General features: G+C 42.9%; 1 protein-coding gene across 4 annotated transcripts in view; it reads left to right on the top strand.

The window, feature by feature from the left end:
- The first annotated feature begins 312 nt into the window (after positions 1-312).
- FYN (FYN proto-oncogene, Src family tyrosine kinase) overlaps positions 313-21643 on the top strand; it is a 138858-nt gene continuing 117527 nt past the window's right edge. For all 4 annotated transcript variants that reach the window (XM_039569184.1, XM_039569181.1, XM_039569183.1 and 1 more), the window contains exon 1: positions 313-420. The gene's annotated coding sequence lies outside the window, so the exon portion shown is untranslated. The remainder of the gene's footprint in view (positions 421-21643) is intronic.

The following is a 21643-nucleotide window of genomic DNA, read 5'->3' on the forward strand; positions in this document are numbered from 1 at the left end:
CTCCGGGCGGGGGAGCGGGGCCGGGCGGCGGCGGCGCTGCGGTTGCGCCATCTGTCAGGAGCCGGGTGGGAGGGAGCGCCCGAGCCGCGCTCGCCCGGGTGAAGCGGAGCGGAGGCGAGGCGACAGCGGCAGCGGCAGCAGCACCAGCAGCAGCGCGGAGAGCCCGTGCGAGCTCATCCCTGCCCAGGCTGCGGCTGTGCCGCCGCACGGAGTCGCCGCCTCCGCGCCCGGCCGCGGCTCGGCGCAGCGCGTCTGCCCCGGGGAGAGGCAGCGGCGCCCGGAGCGGCGCCCCTCGCTGCGGCGGGCGGGCGGGCGGGGGCAGCCAGCGGAGGAGCGGAGCGAGGAGGATGCGAGTGCGGCGGCGCCGCCCCGGCCCCGCGCTGCGCTGAGCTAAGCCGAGCCGAGCCGAACCAAACCCAGGTAACGGAGGGGCCGGAGCCCTCCCGGGAGAGCGGGGGCGGGGGGATGCATGGATGGATGGATGGATGCTGCGGCGGGTCTGTTTCCTTTGTGCGCCCGAGCGGTGATGGGGTGCGGGGGCTCCCGGCGAGGGGAGGCGGCGGCGCTGCTGCGGGTCTCCCCCACGCACGCACACGCGGACCCGCGCCCGCCTCCCCCGCCGGGAGCCGCGGCCGCAGCGCGGGGAGGGCCGGGGGCAGCGCCGATGACCGCTGTACGGGGCCCCTGCGTGCCCGGGGGTCGGCCGTGTCGGTGTCCCCCGCCCCCGTGGACACCGGCCAGGGAGAGAGGAGGGGGCGCAGCACAGGGACTTATTTGTTGTCGCCGAACTGCGAAAAAGGGGAGGGGGGGGAAATAAATAAAAAGACCTTCTCTCCCTCTGAAATAAATCGTATAGGATTTGCGCGTCTGTGACAAAGGCCTCTTTCAGGGAAGAAAGAAGGGACGCACAAAATGCCCAAGGGTGGTAGGATGTGAAAAGAGGCTTGTTTCTTGTCTCTCCCCTAGAGCCTCTCTGTTCCTTCCCAGATGAGGCCACTGATCTGGTGCCAGTTCCTTTTCAGCTACATTTTAGATTAGGGAGCGATACCAAACGCCACACCATAGGTGCCAGCGTTTTGCTGCGTCTGCAGAGCCACAGCGTACGTGTCGCCCGACCTCCTTAATAATGCTCAGTTTGGCCTCTGCTTCCTCGGGGTCTCGCCTGATTTCTGCTCTGTGTGGATTCTGCGTGTGCGTGAGCTCTGGGAGACGGCTGGCGGGAGAAGGGGTCACTTTGGGGAAACAAGACCATGATACCTTAGTCCCTTCAGCGGTGACGGGGAGGGCAGGACTGAGTAGGTGCTGGAGGAGAAGGTTTGGGCTGAGTGGAAAGCAACCGTCTGCAGTTGCTCGTCAATCACTCTGATATGCTCTGATTCTTAAAATGCTAAATAACGAGTGACCAGAGCGGACCGGGCTTCTGAAATGCCTGCACAAGACTGGCAACGCCTTTGAGACCTTGTCATTTTCCTCCTTGTATACAACCTCCTTAACTCCCACATCCTTCCTTCCACCATCCCTGCAGCTGTAACACTTTCCAGGATCTCCTTCCCACACCCTTTTTTTTTTTTTTTTTTTTTTTTTCTTTTTGTCTTTATGTCTTTCTAACTAGCATTCTGGAAGCTGAGAACAGTTGCAGGTGAAGATCTGTTTGTTTGTATGCTGGTGGAGGAAGTGTTTTCATTAGGGTGCACTCGTCTGGTCTCCCATGAGGAGGAACAGTAAGCTAAAGGGACACTGTCAACTTGAAATCCAGAGAATGTGCATGATGAATGGAGAGCTGTGTCCAATATTACACCCACCGTTGAGCTCCCTGCTGGAGATCTGTGGTTTTTATAAGCCTGTCTTCTGACTGTGTGGGTTTGTCATGCAGTGAAGGAGTAAAAACACACTTCAAACAAAGTTCTGTTAAGTGAACAAAGGAGTGCAGAAGAAAAATACCAGAGTGGGAAGGGAGGGAAGGCAGCATCTCCAGCTTCTCAGTTACAGCCATTGTAGCCACTGCTTGACCCAGTGGGAAACTGGAGGGGCGGTAGTTCATTTTTACGGTTGCACATTTATTTAGTATCAGTAAAGCGGAAAGGTTGTTACCAGTGATACAGGAGTTTTCAGCACCTTGACCTGTGTGCTCAGAAAAACTGGTAGCACTTGATGGATGTCAGTAGGTCAGTGTCTTTTCACAATATAAGAACAATTTAAAAAATTGTATCTCTTGTGAAAAAGACATTGGGTTTCTTCTTAAGCCCTTTTTACCCCATAGAGCTGTAATTTTGATGAAAGAGAGAAAGAAAGATTGCCTAAATAATGCTTTAGAGATTTGTATTTTGTTGATAGTAGGGCTGCAGATTTGTTGAAATGTTCAGATGCTTCTTAGAGGGTGTTTGTAAGCATCCTTCTTCTCTACCTCCAACAAATTACTGCCTCATCTGTGTGGCTTGTCTTTGGCAAAAGAAACAATTTTCAATATGAAGTTGTCTGATGGTAGGCCACTGGCTGTGGTGTTTTGTGGTTTATGCTTCAGGCATGTTGTTTCAGAAATTCTGCGTTACCTGCTGGTGAAAGACATAGTGGCATGAAATACCTGTTACGTATAAAACCTGAACAGCCTTCACTGGAAATTATTTTGATGTTGAGTTAAATACATGTCTTCAGTGAGGGACAAACAACTTTGGTATATATGCGTAGCAGTCAGTGCAAGCCAGGAGTGAAGAAGGTGGTATAGAGAAGTTGCTTATTAATAATTTTAACAAGTGTCTTTAAAAGTTAGGACCCACTGATAAATTTCTAATTCATATGAGTAAGAAAAAACATTGCTGAGGAACTAGTTATTTTTGACAGACTACAGTAGATTGCACAATACCTTTATGTGAAATACCTAAATGGTGTCATCCGAAATGCATGAGTGGAGTCTGATATGGTGAGGGCCTCTGTGACAACTAGCCCCATGGCTTAGCTGAATTAAGCTGAATATACTAATCTGGACATGGTATCATCTGCACTGGATTTAGAGTGTAATAGAATTATGGCTAAGGTGAGTGCAAACTGTCTGGCACATTTGTGATGATTTAACACTAATATGGTACATCTACAATATCATATATTTGATTGTGTTAAGGAAAGCTTAGAGCTGTTGGCCACCTTATGACCAATTACTTTTATTTAACCAGCATCTTCACTTTTCTGTCTTGCTGCATTACCGTGCTTTTACTTCAGGGAGAAAGAGAGTTGATGCATGTGTTTTCCCTTCATCCTTCTCTTTGGGGAGTACATTAATATTTGATTCAAACTTGTTCTGTGAAGTTCTGTTTAATTCAGTTTGGGCACTACTTTGAACATATTATAATGGTGTTTGTGTCATGGACAGCACTTTGTAATTTGTTTTATGGGCAGGTCTGCTGCTGGCAGTGTGTATTGTCAAAGTGACCTTTCTTTCAGAGGGAGAAAACTAATAACTCCTGTCCCTCTCCCACCCCTGCAGCTCCCACAGAAGTGTCTTCACAAGTAGTTTTGACCCATTACTCCAAAAACAGGACTTGAACCAACAAATCTAGTTCACCCGAGCAGTCTTATTGAAATCCAGCAATTAAGGATTCCTTTGGTGACAAAAGGCCTACAGATTTGTATTGTGGAAGTCAGCCATTTACTTGAGGCAGAACCCACAAAAGGGTTTGCGTGTTTTGGTGTGGAGCACCCTGAGTTGTGATCCCTATGGATCTCGCACGCCTGAGCCAGGGATGCAGCTGCTTGCTGTGCTGTGCTGAATGCATTGTGCGCCTCAGAGCTGCATTCCCAATGGCCGGCGTGGCGGGGGAAATGCTGCCAGGGACACCCACTGCAAAGGGCCACAGAAGGAGGTGAAACTCCAGGGCTGCATCTCCCTGCCTGCCAGCTGTCTTACTTGGTACCATGTTGGCTTGTTTAAAAACCCTAACCTGCATTTGGTAAGGTAGTAATAATTTATACATAAAAAACCCCACAAGAAAACACACCAAAAACCCAACCAACCAAACACACCCCCCCCCCCCAATACCAAAACAAAAAAAAACCAAAACAAACCCAACTTGGTGTTTCAGTAGATGACAAACACGCAGGTGTAGAAGAATTGGGATTTCTAGCATTTGCATCCTATAATGGGTTTTGCCCTTAGTGCCTGACTTCCAGACAGAGAAATGACAGGTGCAGATGAAACATGAAAGGTTGAAGCTGTTTCGGTACATCCGAGGAGCGTGTGATACTCCCTAAGGAGTGAGCGCGTGAGCCCCGTTAGCACTGTGTTCTAGGGCAGTCTCACTTGTTAACTCAAGCAGGGCTTTAGTTTCGGGCAGGTAATCTGCCTCCCGGTTTGAGAGGGGTCAAGTTAAACCTGTCTGTGGGAAGTGTCCTTGAGCCCTGAAACTAGAAACCGGCCTGACCTTACAGGAGTTGCAGCCAAGGAGAAGTACCCTGTTGCTGTGCTTACCACTGGCTGCAGGAAAACAATCACATTTTGTAGAGCTTTTTTGGAACTTTACTTCACTTGGAACAGGAACAAAATTGAACAATATCACTACTTCTACTGGGGGAGGTGAAAAATCTTATTACTTGAAGTCAATCAAAACATGATGCCTCATCTTGCTTCTGACTGTTTTAAATGGTAACTTGCTGTGAAGCAAGGATTTCAGCTCAAAATACTGCCACCTGTTTGGAGCAAAATAGAACCTTTGACACCTTGACTTTTTACTGGAGTATAAAATCAGCAGCAGTTTTTCAGAGCTTTAAGGTGTGGATAGAACTAAATCATCTTGCAGAAAATTACTGTCGGATTTTTCCTGACCAGCTCTATTCCTTGTATACCATGAATCTGAATGAATGTTTTTCATCTGAAAAAGCTATCAAAAAAGATAGCCTGGCAGTATCAACTGATTTGAATTAGATGGTCTGAGTTAAACCGTTTTTTCAAGTGGAAAAAAGAGGACAGCAAATTAATTTTAAACTTGCTGCCCTTCTCAAAATGCATCTCCTTCTTTGTATCAAAAACTTCCCAGTTTGAATGGATCTACTGATGTTGCTTGTGACAGGGTGCTGTGGGGAGAGATTACCCCACATTTTCCAGCCCAGCTTCTCCTGATGCAGAGAAGTCTTGCACCTCTGAAAGCTGCCCCTTCCACTATAATTTTCTAAAGTATCTGTGAGTAGTAAGTCCTTCTTGCTTAAGGCAGAAGCCTAAATTTTTAGAGCAAGTTCATTGATGTTCATCATACTGAGATGTGGTTTAATGTGATGAACTCTGCAAGGCAGCTGCGATGTGAGAACGTTTTGATGAGAACAGGGAAGGTCACCCCTCTGTGCTTATTTGGTTGACTCTATTTTGGTGGATTTTTTAGGAGGCAGCAATGACTGGAGGCCTTCTCTAGCCTAGGGGAATTCTTTGTTCCATCCTGCTTTAGGTCCCCTGTGGCTACAAGCAGAAAGGAGGGATGTTGAGAAGTGGATCTGAGTGATGTGTTCAGTGCTTTCAAGTACAAAGGAGCCCAGTCAGAGCTCCTCAGAGGAGCCAGAAATACTTTTAATAGTATCGAATCCTGTGCTGTGAGAGCAGTTACTCTGCTCTCCCCAAAACAAAGGCACTATCGTCAACCAGCCCTGAACAAAAAGACTCTACCTCACATAGCTCACTTTGCTTCACGGCTCTTGGGGTGGCCTCTGGAAGATCTTCTGCACATCCTCCAAGCTCCCTTGCAGCAGCTCTGGGAGCTCTGAAAGACAGATTGACATCTAAAGCATTGGCTGTGTAAGGACAAATATAACCTGAAATTGAGACCTTACATTTCAGACAAAATGTGCCATCAGTACTGAAGCTTCCAAAAGTGCTTGAAAAATACTGTTTCATTCACCAAAGTGTTGTTGCTCGCAGTGGTGAATTTGGAAAGTGTTTTGAAGCTGGAAGTGATGGTAATGGCACCAGCACAAAGTAAGAAGAAAGTGAGAAGTAGCTGGGGTGGAGGGACATTGAACAGACCAAGGGAAGAGCTGGCTGAAGCAGGCAGAGGAAGCTGCCCTTGTGTGTGTGTGATTGAGGACATTTGCTTTAACAGAATAGAAGTGTTTGGCACCACTTTAACATGAAAATAACTCTTGTTCTAGTGATTTTGGGAGGAGTAAGGAGGAAACCTCAAATGATTGGCTTGGCTTGCATGAAATATCTTCTCTGTTTAAAATTGTCCTTTTCCTCTTGGCTCCAGTTTTCCTCTGTTAACAGATTTGACCAAAATAGTTCTTAAGCCTTTTTGGTGTAGTCCAAGTTGAAAATATTTTTGCCAGATAATCTCAATCATGGCAGGTCTGAGTTTGCTATATGAAGCTATACAGAGAAGTTAAACAGGCTGTGAGAATTAAGATTAATATTAAATGCCCGTCAGGTTTGTGCTTTTTTAAAGAAAAACTTTACCATTCCATGAGAGTTCTCTAATGACCTGTCTGGTGATTCCTAGCATCCTTTTTCTTTACAATTTCTATTATTTTACTTGTTGGGGGTGGGGAGGGGGTGGGGTTAGGTATTTTTGTTTTGCTGATTTTTGACAAATAAACTTTAACATTCATTTGAAGACTTTTTATTGTATGAATAAAGACCTTTCAACCTCCCTTGTTTCTGAGCAACCTGTGTGTGAAAGAGCACTTTGCGTAACGTTGATCTTTGACTTGCAGCTGTACCACTTACAAAAAAGACAGCTCTGAAGGTTTTCCTGGCATGACTTTGGAAGACCATGTATTTCCTATCGTGGCTTCCAATAACGGTGTACAGATAATTCTGTTGGGGCTTTTATTTTTATTTTTTTAACAAGTATGTTGGGTTTTTCCTCCCCCTTTGTGCCTGACCTTTAAACCACAGAACTGCTCTAGGGCTTATAGTTGAAGTTGATGCTCTTGCCCAGAATAATTGAGAAGAATTATTGTTGGTTAGTTCAGAAGTTCTCCAAGCCAGAAGCCACCACAGTGGACGATGAAAGTGCTGGGCACAAAGCTTCATCCCATACCTGGTCATTTCTTGGGACTTAGGAGAGAAGACCAGCTCATAGCCCTGTTTGGAAGATGGTGATGACTGTGTCCTCCAGCCAGCTGCTTTTACCCCAGGGACAGGGGAGGAGAACAAGTGTAAGCAAAAGCAACTTTCACACCCATGAAAGAAAGAGTATTTGTTTGTGCCTGGGACTGTGTTTTTCTTTATGGGCAGCCCCTCACTAGGCAGCTATGATATGTTTTTTTGAAGAAAAAAGAGCATCTCTAAGACTTGGAACAAAAACCTCTGTTGTCTGAGTGGGCAGTTAGACTGTTTCTTGTCTTAAACTATATGTAAATGCTCAGTGTTTGTTCTTGGTGGTAAGGTTAATGGTGGAGTACATTCATTATGGTGAAATTAATGACCTCTTGCATGTTTTTAGACCTCCCTGTGAACAGGTCCTCTTGCATGCTGTCACTGTATGCTAATAAAGTTTGAATTACAGAGAGGGAGCCCATATCCAGTAAGATTTTTGTCTAAAGATCAGCAAAAATGCCAGTTCTGTTGCCTGTCTGTCTCCCTGGGAAGTAACTGAAAACTCCCTAAATTTCCTCCTGGTGTTCATCTGTGAGATAGCCAACAGATTATGAAATTTTTGGATGTTATCACTCTGTGCAGCATTTAAATTGGTGATTTCATCAAGAAACACTCTCAGTCCCATTTCCAAATTAATTGAAAATGTTTTGCTGGTTTCTCTCTCTTCAAGAAGGAATAAAACTATTTAAAACTAATCATTTGTATAGCACAGTATCTGATGTCATTCGTAATTTTAACTTACAGTCTTTAGCTGAATATGCAGGCCTTTCTTTCCAAATATTAGATTCTCCGGGTATCTTTGAATGGTCAGTGATTTTTATATTCGTAAGACCTCATACTTTGGACTTTTGAAGAGAAACAGCAGTTGGATTTTTATTTTATTTTTTAATATGTCTTCTATTTTATTCAGAAAGGCTGAGGTGAACCACCTCTAAAAGGAGAAAAAAAAGTGTTTAATGCAACCAATTTTATTAGCTGTAATCACTGTTGAAAAACTTTGTAAGCCCATCAGCCTACAACTGGGATAAGATCAGTGTGCAGGAGCTGACAAGCTGAAGAGCCAGATTTAACTCTCAGTATAGCAGGCTGTATGCCCTCTAAAAACCCCACATATAGCATTGGCTTCAATGTCCTTGGAACACCTCTCTAGGAGTTTCCCTTTTGTAGGAAAAGTAGTATGCCCAAAAATTTGACTGAGCAGAGAGCTGCTAAATGTTATGACCTTGTGGAAGAAACATCCCCTACATTTGAAGGTCGGAAGTGACCTTTTGTGCACTGGGAGAGGTAGAAGACAAGCACTGACCGTCTTTCTTGCTTAGGACAGCATTACTGACATGTCTAAAACCTGCAGAACTCCTTGTCCTAACGCTCGAGTGGGGCTGCCAAAAAGGAACAAATAGGGCTGCAGATAAAAGTGTGCAGGGTAGACTGTGTCCCTTTTCCTCCTCCTCAGTCATCACAGGCAGGGTGGGGAGAGCATCACTTTGCACTGCTTGATGACTTGACATTGACAGCAATTTGCTGCTGGTCCTGTAAAAGGTTAAAAAAACTTCTTTCATTAATAGACTTCTTTTTAAACCACTGACCATCAGTGTGATTCAGTGACTTCTCTAAGGGTGAGGTAACCTCGTCTCTGCTCTTGCTTACATTTTCAGCAAATCTTAATTCAAAATCGTGAGGTTACGTTTGGGGTTGGGTTTTTGTTTTCCTCCCCATGCAACAGTTCTGCTTTATGAAGTGTATAAACGTAGGTGTTAAACAAGTCAGCAGAATCCTGCTTTTGTGGTCAGCTCCTCCATGATTTGTGTCTTGCAGAAGATACCTGTCATTCTTTCAGAGCTAGTGTGGCACAGCAGGACTCTCCAGAGAACAATCTGGGCCTGCATGTAGACAGCATTGCTTTGGTTCTATTTCCTTGGATAGAGCAAGTCTCGGACCCAAGGTACGCCTACACGGCACTATGGCGGGCAGAGGAGCTCACAGGTGAGATTCAGGAGAGCCCCAGCAGCCTCGAGGAGCATTGTGCTCATGTGCTTGCACTGTTCTCAGGACCACCATGACGTGTTTGTGGTTGCTGTGAGTGTATCTGTGTGGCAGTGTGGGGTGGTGCAGAGGCTGTACTTCACTTCTTGGCGCAAAAAAGAAGAGACAAGAAAGCAATGACCAGAAAGAGTGGATTAACTAGATGAATGTTCATTTTTGTAGCATCAGACTACTCAAACTAGCTTTTTTTAAAAGTTGTTACTAAAGTTAAAAGAAATAATTTTTACTGTTATTGTTACTATTTTCTTTTTTTTTTTTTTTTTCACATTATCTGCCCATGGAAGAAGAGTGATTATGTTCCATAGGAGCTTCATCTATAACAGCTACCCATAAACTTTAAGGTGGCACGGTGCTATGATGGTATGCAATGTTTATTTTCAATCTGCCTTTTTTAAAAAAAGATGCATTCAAATTGTATCACCATGAGAAGTGGAGAGTAATTCTTGATGAGTGAGGTCTTACCAAAGTAAACTGGTACAGAGGGCTTGTGGCTCAAGTTTAATTTTGAAGTTGTAATACATTTCTGTGGATTTCTTAATGCCACTGGACTGTTGTTGACACTCTCTTCCAAAAGTGAAATATCACAGAAATACTAAGAAGATGCAGGTGTGAGCAACTCTGCAAGGGAAATACAATCTGTTTGCCAATCGCGCAGTTACCCCAAACTGCGATAAGAATTTCTTCCATAATCAGCAGTACGTTGCCACTGTGAGGTATAATTTCTGAGAAAATATCTTGAAAATTGCAGTCACACCACTTCATGTAGATTTACTTTATGATTGTTGGTATGGGAGCTTGCTAAACCTTTTTAAATTGTGCAAGTATGTAGCTTTGAACGCTTTCACATCTTACTTTAAGAAAGGGGTGGGGGACAATGGGAAGAAACTCCTAATGTTCTTTAAAGGAAGGATCACCTATGGGTTTTTTACCCAATCATATTGTAAACATTTATTTTCTGTAACTGATCTCTCTCTAGAGCTAACAGATTTCTTTCTAGAAGTACTTTTAAAATATTTCTTCCATTAAACTACTTTTTAATAGTTCTTCTCACATCTCTGAGATGAGCTGTAGGTTTGCAGGAAATAATCTCCCTGAACAGAATGGGGATAACTTCAAAGCCAGGGCCTCATCCAGCCGGGTTTTGAGTATCTCCCAGGACAGACTGAACAAACCCAGCTCTCAATCTCGCCTTCATACGTCAAGTACTGCAGCAGCTTTGTGGACATCCATTGGACTCCCTCCAATACGTCAGTCTTTCTTTTCCCAGGACTCCCAAACCAGACCGAGTACTCCAGATGTGGTCTCACAAATGCTGCATAGAGAGGAATAATTATTTCGCTCCACCTGTCAGCTAATTAATTGCTTATTTGGTGCCAGATCTTCAGTTGCTGCCAGTTATCTTAATTTCCCCCAAGCTGGAGCTGGTGGAAACTCTCCCTTACAGGGGAGTACTTGAAGGCTCTGTCACCTCAAAAAGAGCTGGAGCAGCGATGGTCCTTTGCTTCAGTTACATGAAGGAGGTGGACCAATCCAATGTTTGCGTACAGAAAACTGCAAAGGTTTTCAATTTCTCTCTAGTGAATTTTTTGCAGCAGCCCCTCACGCTTCATACTGCAATATAACCTGAAGCAGTAAGATTGTATCACGTTTTGGTAAAACAGCAAAGAAATGCATAGTAAACAGCATGTGCGAAGAGATGCATTGTGTGTATCCTGTTTGTTTTCCTGGCAGTACTTTGGCTGTTAGCTAAGTTACCCACTTTAAAGTTAATGTTAGGTAGCAAATGTGGGGATTGAAATAAGAGCCTCATAGGAGCTGTGGGACAAAAACTTGTGCTTAAAGTTTTATAACCAGAAGATGTTTTCTTCTCCACTAGATTTCTGAGGCTCTGTCATTGTGAGTGGGCTGTTATGGGTGACTGACGTACTACATGTGATTTGCTGTAGTTTGTGTTTTTTAATGTCTAATCTTCCTACACTATTTGATTATTTTTTTCCAAACACACACAAAGTGAAAATTTCATGATTAGTGGTTTAAGTACTGAAATTAATATTTGCCTGAAAAAACACAGAACAACTGGAGTACAAGATAAACCCCCAACCATCAGCAAACCTGTGTACGTGGGGCTTATCCTGCAGTTGTTGCTGCTTCTAAGAGTGTGTGGCTCACATCACACAGCTCAGAGGTCCAGTGTGGGGGATAAGCTGAAGGTGTAAATTTTATATGTGCATGTGCCTGCTTTAATGTGCAATATATTAATGTTTAGTTTAGGAAATTCTGGCTCACAAGTAGCTGTGACAAGGTAAGTGTCTGAGGTGTTGAGTGCATGCTGTCTGCTGCCTGACTGACTGGTGGTCAGGGAGATAGATGGCTGGTCTGAGCGCTTGCCCAGGACCTCCTGGGTATCTATTCCATCAAAGAAAAAGGAAGCCTTAACAGCTCACTGGTGTAAAAGGAAGTGGTAGAGAGGTTTGAGCTGTGGAAGGTGGCCAAGGAGGGGAAATGTCAGGCTGCTTGCCTTTTTTTTTTTTTTTTTTAACCTTTAATATTTGTTCCCACTAGAGAAGTTGTTCAGAGTCTCCCTTCCTACTCTGGCTGTTGCTACCACTGTTTTCCTCCTCTGATTTTTTCTTTGGGTGGTTGTTCTAGGTCTGTGGCACTGGCTGTGGATGCCAGAAACTCTTCTAGTGGTCCCTCTTTCATTTGTTTTGTTCCCGTAACCCTGCTTACAGCAATCCTGTCTTCATGCTTGCTTACCTCGGTCTTCTCCACTGCTCACCTTCCTTGCCTTGCCTGCAAATACTCTCATCTCCCAACACAAATGAGCTGTTTATCCTTGAGCTAATGGGTGTTCACAATGCTCTGATCATAATGTTGCAGAACTGCTTATACTCACGGTGATTAAAAAATAAAAAGATGGATTACTTTTTTGCCCAGCCCCAGAAAATTAGTTGTATTTTTTCACTCAGTACAGTTATCACTGTAGGTTGGGTTGTTTGCAGCTCAGAGTGAGCAAGAAGGCCCTCCTGGTATGGAAGCAATCTTTGGGTTACACAGCTCATTCAGGTTAGAGGCATGGTTACATAGCAGAATGACTTTGTGCAAGAGATATATCAAAGTGGAGGCTTACTACTAATTTGTTCACTGTTTTGTGTGGACAAATGGGGAGTCTTGCCTGATCACAGTAATTAATGGGCATAGACACACCCTGACCCTTGAGGACACAGACCTTCTCCAGGTACTATTGGTGGTGCTGGTGAACAACTCTCACCATGGCCACTCAGGTGAGGTTCACTAGCTCAGGAGGGTGCATGCTTTTATTTATTTGCTTTTATTTCATCAGAAATTAGGGTCACTTTGTCCAGTATTTAAGTTCTCATGGGGGAGAGAGTGAGAGTTGAAAGCATTCAGAATTTTTGTTCCAGTTTTGATTTAAGTCATGTGAAAAGCTCACAAGCTTTCTGGTGTTTGGTTGCAGCTTGAGTAAAATAGTTCCAATGGAAACATGAGGGGAATGTGTTTCAACTTGCACTTATTATTACTTTAAATGAGTTGTGCAAGATTTAGGTTATTGTTAACAAGATAGAGAAGTCACAAAAACTCCTTTTCCAAAGAGTGTGATGTGTATTATCTTGGTAGAAACTCTGGGACATGAGGCAACAAACAGCACTGAGTGCAGGAGATCAGTACCTGCTCCAGACAATGCCAGCAGCTTTAGTCTTCTGCATCCTGACCCTGATGACTCATTTGAGTAAAATCTGGATTATGGCAAGTCTGGAAGCTAGTGTTACCAATCTCAAATACTTAAATACTTGAGTGGTTTTGGAGGCGAGAAAGAAGGGGTGGGAGTTTTGAGCTAGAGATGTTACATGATCATTTGGCCACCAAGGCCCAAGGTACTGTGGTGGCAGCTGCTGCTCAAGATCTCAAAGGTGACTATATTTTTCTTATGAAATGAATGTGTGTACTTGTCAACACCTTCTAATTAAATCTAACACATTCAAATTGTGTTGGAGGTCGCTCCACCAGTGTGACTCAGGTATTTTTAATATATATACTTTGATTGCTCTGTCTGGAAGACTAGTTGGTAGAGTTGATTTGTGGCTGATCTATGCTGTTTTGAAATTGCTGATGCATAAATGGGCGTAGTAGAGGCTGATCCTAAAAATACTCTCAATTTTCTTATGTTAATGTTGGCAGATGTTTCTAAGCAATACACTGACTTCTTTTTGGTTTTAATCTCTTTGGGAAAAAAAAAGAAATTAAACAAGGGAAGTCCTCTATAAAGGAGTGGTAAGAGCTGGAGCATTGCTCAGTATGAGGCATTTGACACTATTTTCTCTTCTCTGTTTTGCAATAGTTAAAGCATTATCAGTGCTGTCCAAACAGACAAGCCCACTGACTCCCATGCCCTCACCCCTTCCACCACAGCCAAATCTCAAACCTTCCTGAAGATACATGGAAGATGCCCTCCAGGATAGCTGACCTTGTCTGTTCAAGCCCACTGGCTGCCTGTGTGCAATATGTGTATGAACCAAAAATGTCAGAAATGGGCCTTTCATGTTATAGAAGTGAGTCAGATTTTTTTCCTCCTTGTGACTTTATTCTCTGACAAGTGTGTGGTGGCTTACTGCTTAAAAAGCAGTGCCTTGGGGTTTCACCCTAAGCACATCACGTATTGAGTGCTGTTTTAAGGTGGCTTCTTATTCCCTCTGGTTCTATGGCGTAGGAATTTCCAATGTCATTTTGACAAGAATTACTTTTTAGCAACTTAAAAGAGCAATTATCACATTTGCTAAAGACGCAAACTAAGGGATACAATGCATTAAAACGAAAGGATAGGGAGGATCTCAAGTAACTTCATCTCTGAATCGTAATTTTGCAGACTACCTTTGCTGATGTGCTTAAATCTGAGTGCATGCCACATGCTTGGACTAGAGGTGTAGTTCATGCCATTCCCTGTCTATATAGATAACTGGTTTTGAACACTTTTTCCTTTGGGTTTTGGTTTTTGGGGGAGTGGGAGAACATGTTAAAGAAGACATCCTACCCCTTTGTGACTCAAAGGGAGAGAGACTTGGAGGATGATTTTTATTAATTAACAGTGGCTGAGCCCTGAAAAAAAGCAGCATAAACCTTCTTGGCAGTAGTTTTGTTGTGTTTTGGGGGCATTTTTTTCCATACCTCATGTTCACAAGAAACTGCTAACCTAATTTTGGTATTCCTTACGAGAGCTCATTTGTGATGAGTTGCCAAAATTCCTCAAATAAATTTTAAGTTCCTTGTTGGCACCTGTGGTTTGGGTTCCTTTGCTTCAGTTTTTAATACTGGGGTTTTTTTGGGTTTTTTGGGTTTTTTTGGTTTTGTTTTTGGGTTTTTTTGCCTGTGTACAAATTTGCATTCTTTAGGAGAAACTTTTATCAAGCAAACTAAGAATAATATGAAGTATAAGAAATTCTTTGGGTTAACATAATGAATATTTGAAGATTTATGCCACTTTTATGGCTTTGTGAAACTGTACCTTTGGTCTCCTGTCCCTGTAGTGTGAGGGACCACACAGTACAGTTGTCTGTGTATTGCAAAATTTAAAAAGTATTAGAGGAGTACAGTGAGGTTTTTAATATAGAAAAGAAATAAATGTTAAAAGCATAGATTTTTGTATATTTTGTTTCTCATAGGCATAAGCTTTAAGCAGTTTGTTCACTTGGCCCTCAAACTCAGAGTCTTTTCATGTCTCAGAGTAAAATTGAAGATGACTGAATGATATTCATGACCGGTGTTTTTTGGAAGAGGCAGGTGTGTAGAGGAGGCACTGTGCTTTTAACCCTCCTGAAGGGACTCCTGAACTCAGTGCTTGTGGGTGTCAAACAACTGGATGCTGCCAAACCAAGTCAGCATGTATGTTCTGCTTGACTAGCCATAGCTCTTCCCCGTTTAGGGTGGCAGGAGACATGAGCAAAAGGGAAGGTGAAAGGGAAGGCTCAATGATGCAACTGACTGGGAAGTAAGGAGGAGAACAGGAGGATGCATTAGTAAGAAACAGAGCTTTGTTGGCCTGGTGAATACAACTTGATATTTAAATTCAGTGACCCTTATTTCTAGGAAGTTCAAAACTGTAGCTGCTTGATAGCCAAAATATGAATTTTTTTTCATTTTTTCAATGCAGAATCTTTATCAGTAGGCTTATTTATCAGGCTTTTATAGAAGAAAAGTAACCCAAGCTGCTTGAACTCGCAATGTTCAGTACAGGACTTGAAAGCCTGATAGCCAGTTTGCCTTCTAGGCATAACCAGCGATCTCCCAGACTTGCTCTACCAGCCAGTCATGGCATTTTAGTGACATGACTTGGCTGCATCTGCATCTCAGTAATGTTCCTCCTCAAGTTTGATGGAAAAATGGTTGACTTCTGTGTAACCAGAAACAATGCCTTACTGTATTTAAATTCACATGGGTAGTACACGGAATGTGTAATTTTCAGTCTTTTCTTCCTAGGACTAGGGATTTTTAATGTCCCAAAAGAGATATTTGTACCCTTTTCATTCTCCAGAAGTCCAAGAACTGTCTGGTTGATCCCTTTAAGGTCTTGATTTCAGTGACAGTTATGGAAACTGCTTGGTGTAAGAAAATTTTGGGAATGAATAGAGCAGAAAGGGGAGCAGACAAGACTTCTTGTTCTCTTTGTAGGCTGAGGTTTCTATGCCTGTGCTTTAGTCTAGAAGTTGTGTCTAGGGCCAGCCCTTTCCTCTGGGAGTATCAGGCTCTGACATTTCATATTTGTTCTGCATTTCCAACAGCAGCAAAGGTACCATTCAACATGCTGCTTTTTTTTTTCACCTCTTCTGCTTTTACTGGAATTGAGATAAATTCATCCTCTAGAGAAAAAGAAAGAAGAAAGGAGGGAGGGGAGAGGAAGAAATGTATTGCTGCAATATTGGGTGCTGAGAAACTTGGTATTTCTTGGGACTTCCTGTTAAACATTGAATGGTTTGTCAGTTTTGTTAACCACCTCTTACTATTTTTTTTTCTGTGAGTAAGCATCCTGCATTAGTTCTCAGTGAGTAGAGCTGGAGAAATTGTGCCACCTTGGCTCAAACCAGTATCATCTTTCATTAAACTGATACAGTGAAAAGGATTTATCTGCACATATGTAAGCTCTAATAGATTTATTCAAGGTTTGACAGAGTTTTGGGGTTTTTTTTTGCTTGGTTTGGGTTTGGTTTGGCTTTTTATGTGTTATTGGTCTGGGGCTTGCCCTTCTGCCAGATGCTGCTACTGCATAGGCATGATGAAGTGGCACTCCTCTGTACAGAGCTCTGAGTTGGACCCTTATTAGTTACTCTGGATTACATGGTTTGTGTTGGTTTCACCCTCCTGCAGGCCGCTCACACCTAGGCAGCTTGCTTGGGCTGGGGTGTTGGCCTTGCTCTTGGTGAAAAGGGTAGAGGGAGTGTGGATGCCTGTCCATCTGTCCACACTGCTGTTAGCAGAGTACCTGGGCTGGCAGGTTAGTGTAAAGGCATCCTACAGTTGTAGGCTGGCTGAGCTGCAGACACTTAGTGTGGATCTTCACCATGGAGGTGACACCCTGAAACTCCAGAAGGTTTAACTGTGGCTACTCACATCCAGTACAATGCCTTCTTTTTTTCCCAGTGATCTTCCCCTAAATTGCTAAGCAGACATGTCTAGAAGAAAAATATAATGCGCCTAGTAATTTGTTTTTATTGTCTTCTCTGTGTTATGTATTTGAGGCGTCTGCTAATAGATGTCCAGGACAGATCATTTCTCAGCTACTTCAGAGAGTTAGAAGCTTACAGTTGCAGTAGGTCTGTTGCTCTTTGAAAGGGACTTTCTATGGTCCTCATGGAGGAGAGTGGAGTGTTTGGAGATGTGTGGGTCCTAAGGTATTTCCAGTACTTCTATGCTAATAACCTACTGCTTCTCTAAGGGAAATCGCTTTTCTTAAGTACAGAAGAACAGCCTTTAGCTGCCAGCTCTGTTACAAATAATTGCCCAGAGCTTTCCAGCTGCTGTTAGAGCATGTACATCAGCAATGTTCAGTAAGGGGTGCTATATGCCCACCCATAATCTCTACCAAGTATCTCTCAAGACTTTTTGCAGTGTCTGTATCCAGAACTGACATAACACGTATGTATTTACATCAGCATTGACTAAGGCTGTGTCCTAAACCACAAAGCACACAGGCATGTTGAAGTAAGGGTGGGCAGATGCCAGGTGAGGGTTTGTGAATCTTGCTTTTCTGAGAACAGTTTCCAAGAGTGACACAAAACTGTGCATGGTAGAAATTTAGGATATGCAGGTGTCCTTAATCATTCCAGTCCTAATGGCAGAAGTTAGGATACAGTGAACACAGGTCACTACTGACTTCGAGAGAGTTCAAGGGAAGAGCATCTCCAACTGCTCTCTCCACACTTCGGTTATTGGAGAGTTTCTAATATCTAGCTGTCATCAGTATTTGCACAAAACATCTCTGTTATCTTCGGTGTACTCGGAGAAACAGTGAACTAAAAGGGAACGGGTCCTGGAAGCTTGTCTGTTCCTGCCTGCGTTTCTTGTGCAAGTAAAATGCACTGTCACTTTGTAGAAGCCTTCTTCATCTTTCAAGGCTTCTCATGTACTTCTTTCCCATTTTCTCCTTTTTAATCATCCTGACCAATTCCTCGAGCCTCTCTGCATCTCTTTTCCAGCAGAGAAAAGACTTTAAAGCAAGTTGAGCAAGAAATCATGGATTCTGGAGTCCTCTTTGTCTAATCTGGAGGTAATTGAACTGAAGATTTGAGGGCTTAGGTTTTTCCTTCTGCTGGTAGCAACAACCCATGAAATCCGTTGATAAATGAAGTGGTGTGTACCCCTTGTGCTCCCCCTCGATTATGGTTAGCCCAGCAGTAAAAACAGCATGAAGTTTCCCATTTCTCCCTGAGCTTAAAAGGAGAGACTGTGCATCAGCTTGTTGATTAATCATACACACTCATGTGATGAGAACTTCTCAGGGGATGGGAAATGTTTGCTTTTAACAGTCTTAAAATAGTCTCATTTCAAAGAACATTTCCTTGATTTTTTTTTTTTCCTGATGTCAGGGATGCTTAAGTGCTTGCAGTATCAGTGTTTGTGTATTACAGTTTGGGTTTTAGTTGCCTGATTCGATCCTGGGCTTTTCAGCTGAGAAGATCCCTGTTTACTTTAGTGCCCCGTGGAGCAGACCAAGACAGTAGCAGGAGAGATTGTCTCCTGCTGAATCACAGCTTCACCTCTTGCAGGAGCTGGGAGGTGCCACGTGAAAGTGGTGGGGAAGTTTGTTGGAAGGAAAAGGCAAGAACCTGCTAGGCATCTGGGAAAGAGACTCCACTTAAGCACACTTTGTTAAGAGAAGTGACTTATTTTGCAGTGTAGCCATCGAATAAACTCTGGGATGACTGGAGAAGTGTCAAGTTAGTACAACTGCAAAGAAAGTCAATGGACTCATTGCTGTGGATGTACTGAATAATCAGTTGGTTCTGTCAAACTGGGCACCTAAATAAAGAACACTTTTGAATTTATCTTCTCTTTGTCATCAAGTACCAATAATACTCCTGGTGTCTTAGGATGCTATAAAAAAAATGTATGCTTTGTGAGGGAAAACTCATGTGCTGAGCAGTGCAGGGACCCGTAAGTGAGCTGGTTGTGTTTCTGGAGCAAGCTGAGAAGAGTGTTGTGTAAAATGAGAGTGAATGTTGAAAAGAAAAAGAAAGTATTAAGCATCCACATTGAATAAGCACCGGCCATTTTACCCACCGAAGGGGAGACTCTGCTCTTATGGGAAGCTTTCCGTGTGACCATGTAATTAAGAGCTGCATCACAGTGAAGTCAAGGGCAAGCTGGGGGAGGGCAGGCAAATGCAAGTGGCACAACCAGTAACAGCTCTGGGAAATCTGGTGTTTGTGTGCATAACTTCATACATCGCCTTAATATTTTTGTCATGCAGACGTGTGTAATTGGTCTTTTAACACCAGTCCGCAGTGAGATGGGGAGAGCAAAAGCTGAGGCGTGAAGCTTTCTGTTGTTCAGGTATGAAGCAGCACACTCAATAACCAGAGAGGTCTCACTACGAGCTGGTGTTGCAAGTCAGCACATGTGAACCACACTAATTTGCTGTTGCCTGCAGTGCTTGTGGCAAAGATGACAAACCAGCCTTTGTGCGAGCGAGAAACCAGAGAGACACAATGCAGAATGGAAATTTGGTGCTGTTGGGACTGTAGGCGTTCCCAGGCTCCGCATCTCTCCCTTCCTGTGGGTGGGAGGGTGCTGTACACGTGGGGGGGGGGGGGGGGGGGAATGGTCTGAGCCACAGGCTGACTTTCTGAGCAACCCAGTGGGTTAAGGACAGCGTGGTTTATACTACAAGGAAGCCTGGTACCCTGGAAGAGCTTACAAATTGGACTTCTGTTTTTTTAATTACTTGGCTCTAGTTTGGGGTGACCAAAGTGGTTTTGTTTCTTGGTTTTTTTTTTTTTTTAAACACTAATACTCAGGAGTTCAGTCTGTACCATGCTAACAGCTCTTCAGTTAAAGAATGTGAAGCAGCTCTTTAACGCACATATACGAAATCTTACCATCTTTCACAGGTAATACAAAGCAGAGTCAGAACATAAACAAGCGATCCCGTGTCTGTCAGCACTGTTACTCTGTTTTATTTTAAACCTAATTATACTTGAAAGGTGTAGGGGAAATTGAGAACTTGACTTTTGGCACTTATCAGCACAATCTTAATTAACCATCAGCACCTCTTTTCATGCATTTCTGCGAAGAGCTCCAGTCCTATGATCTCATTTCCCTCATCTCATTTGACAGTTAATACTCTCAGGTTAATTTCTCTAAACTTTATAACGTAGTTTGTCTTCTTTAAAAATAAGAGGTAAAACACTTCTGAAAGCTGTTTGGGTTCCTTGCATGTCAAAGGACAAACTCATCATGTCCTTTCCTGACTCTCAGCAAGAGACTTCAAGGATATATATAAATCTCTATAGTGTGGCAGTGGGGTGATAGGATATTATGAAATGCACTTGTGCTGGTGAATGGTCTTACAGGATGAGCATAAGACGTTCAAGGATGAAACTGCATACAAATTTTACTTGCTAAATGAGGTGTTTGTAAATGAGCCCTTTGTTAAATGTGAACTGAAATTTTTTGTTGTTTTTACTAACAGAGAGGAAGTAGAAGGCATTAAAACAGTCATTCAACAGCTGGCATGTGTCAATCAGAAAAAAAAAATGAATAGAACCAAAAGGTTATGTTCTTTGCGTTTTTCAAAAATTTCTAGTTTTCAGTTTTATAATGACTTTTACATGACAGGTTTGACAAACTCTCAGAGTTACTGAAAGTTGTTGGGTTTTTCCTCTTTTTTGTCTTGTTTTGTTTTGTTGCTGCTACCTTGGTTTTTAGAAGGAAAAGGGAGAGGATTGTTAGAGGCAGTCACGGGTGAGGAGATCTCGTTTGGTGATTGACTTCTATTTGAAGTAAAGATATTTTTAAAGCCACAAAACGGCATTTGAGTCATATAATCCCTGGTGTGCTCGTATAATCTACTTATGAATTATAATAAAAAAGAAAATCCTGAAAAGCCCGTGGTCAGTAGTATTTGGACACGTGATGAAACACTTTAAGGAGTCTAAAGAAAAGATAAAAATGCAATCACATCCTGTGCCCATTAACATTATTGTATGAGTAAAAGCTGGTTCAGTGCCCGTACTGCATGTCCCCAACATGATGTTGATGACATTTTGAGAGAAGTGGGTAAACATTTATACTGCGCTCTGAGAAAAGGTTACCTGAAAGCCTTTTGATGGAACTTGGATTTGCAATTTCAGTTTTGGTTCTTTAAACAGAAAAAAAAACCAAACCCAGACCAACCCCAGGTCAGTTGTGTCTGTGAGAGGTTTTCCTCCTTGGGCTTAATGGAGCAGATCATTAGTTGTGTATATATATATATATATATATATATATATATATATATGTTTCAAACAGGTGTTGTACCATTGCTTCTAGACTTAAATATATGAATATTTATTTGAGACTGTGTTCATATTCTTCAACATACTAATTGTAAGAGGTTTTGCAAAATGTGATGCTGCTTGTGGTTGTAACTTCAAGAAAAATCCATTTGTGTTTAATGACACAACTTGCCACAGTGTACACTTACTGAAAGGGACACATCCTGTGACTGGTTTCCTGTGAACTCCAGAGGGCAGAAGTCTTTTCCACTGTCATTTTGTCTGTTGGTGTAAAATAGAGATTATCTGCTGTCTGCCATTTCCTCTTCTCCCTCCATCTCTATTTCTTTCTGGGGAGAGGGGGAAATAAATTCTCTGTCTTGTGCAGATGTTAGCACTGCAGGGATCCTCTCTCTCTCCAGATGCAGGAAGCATTTCCCAAATGGACTGTACAGTCCTTTGTCTTTTTTTTTTTTTTTAATTTTTATTATTTTATTTAAGATTATTAGTGTTTTGTGCTGACAGATTTTACTACAGACCAGTA

The sequence above is a fragment of the Corvus cornix genome, chromosome 3, assembly GCF_000738735.6.
Source record: "Corvus cornix cornix isolate S_Up_H32 chromosome 3, ASM73873v5, whole genome shotgun sequence".
NCBI lineage: Eukaryota > Metazoa > Chordata > Aves > Passeriformes > Corvidae > Corvus > Corvus cornix.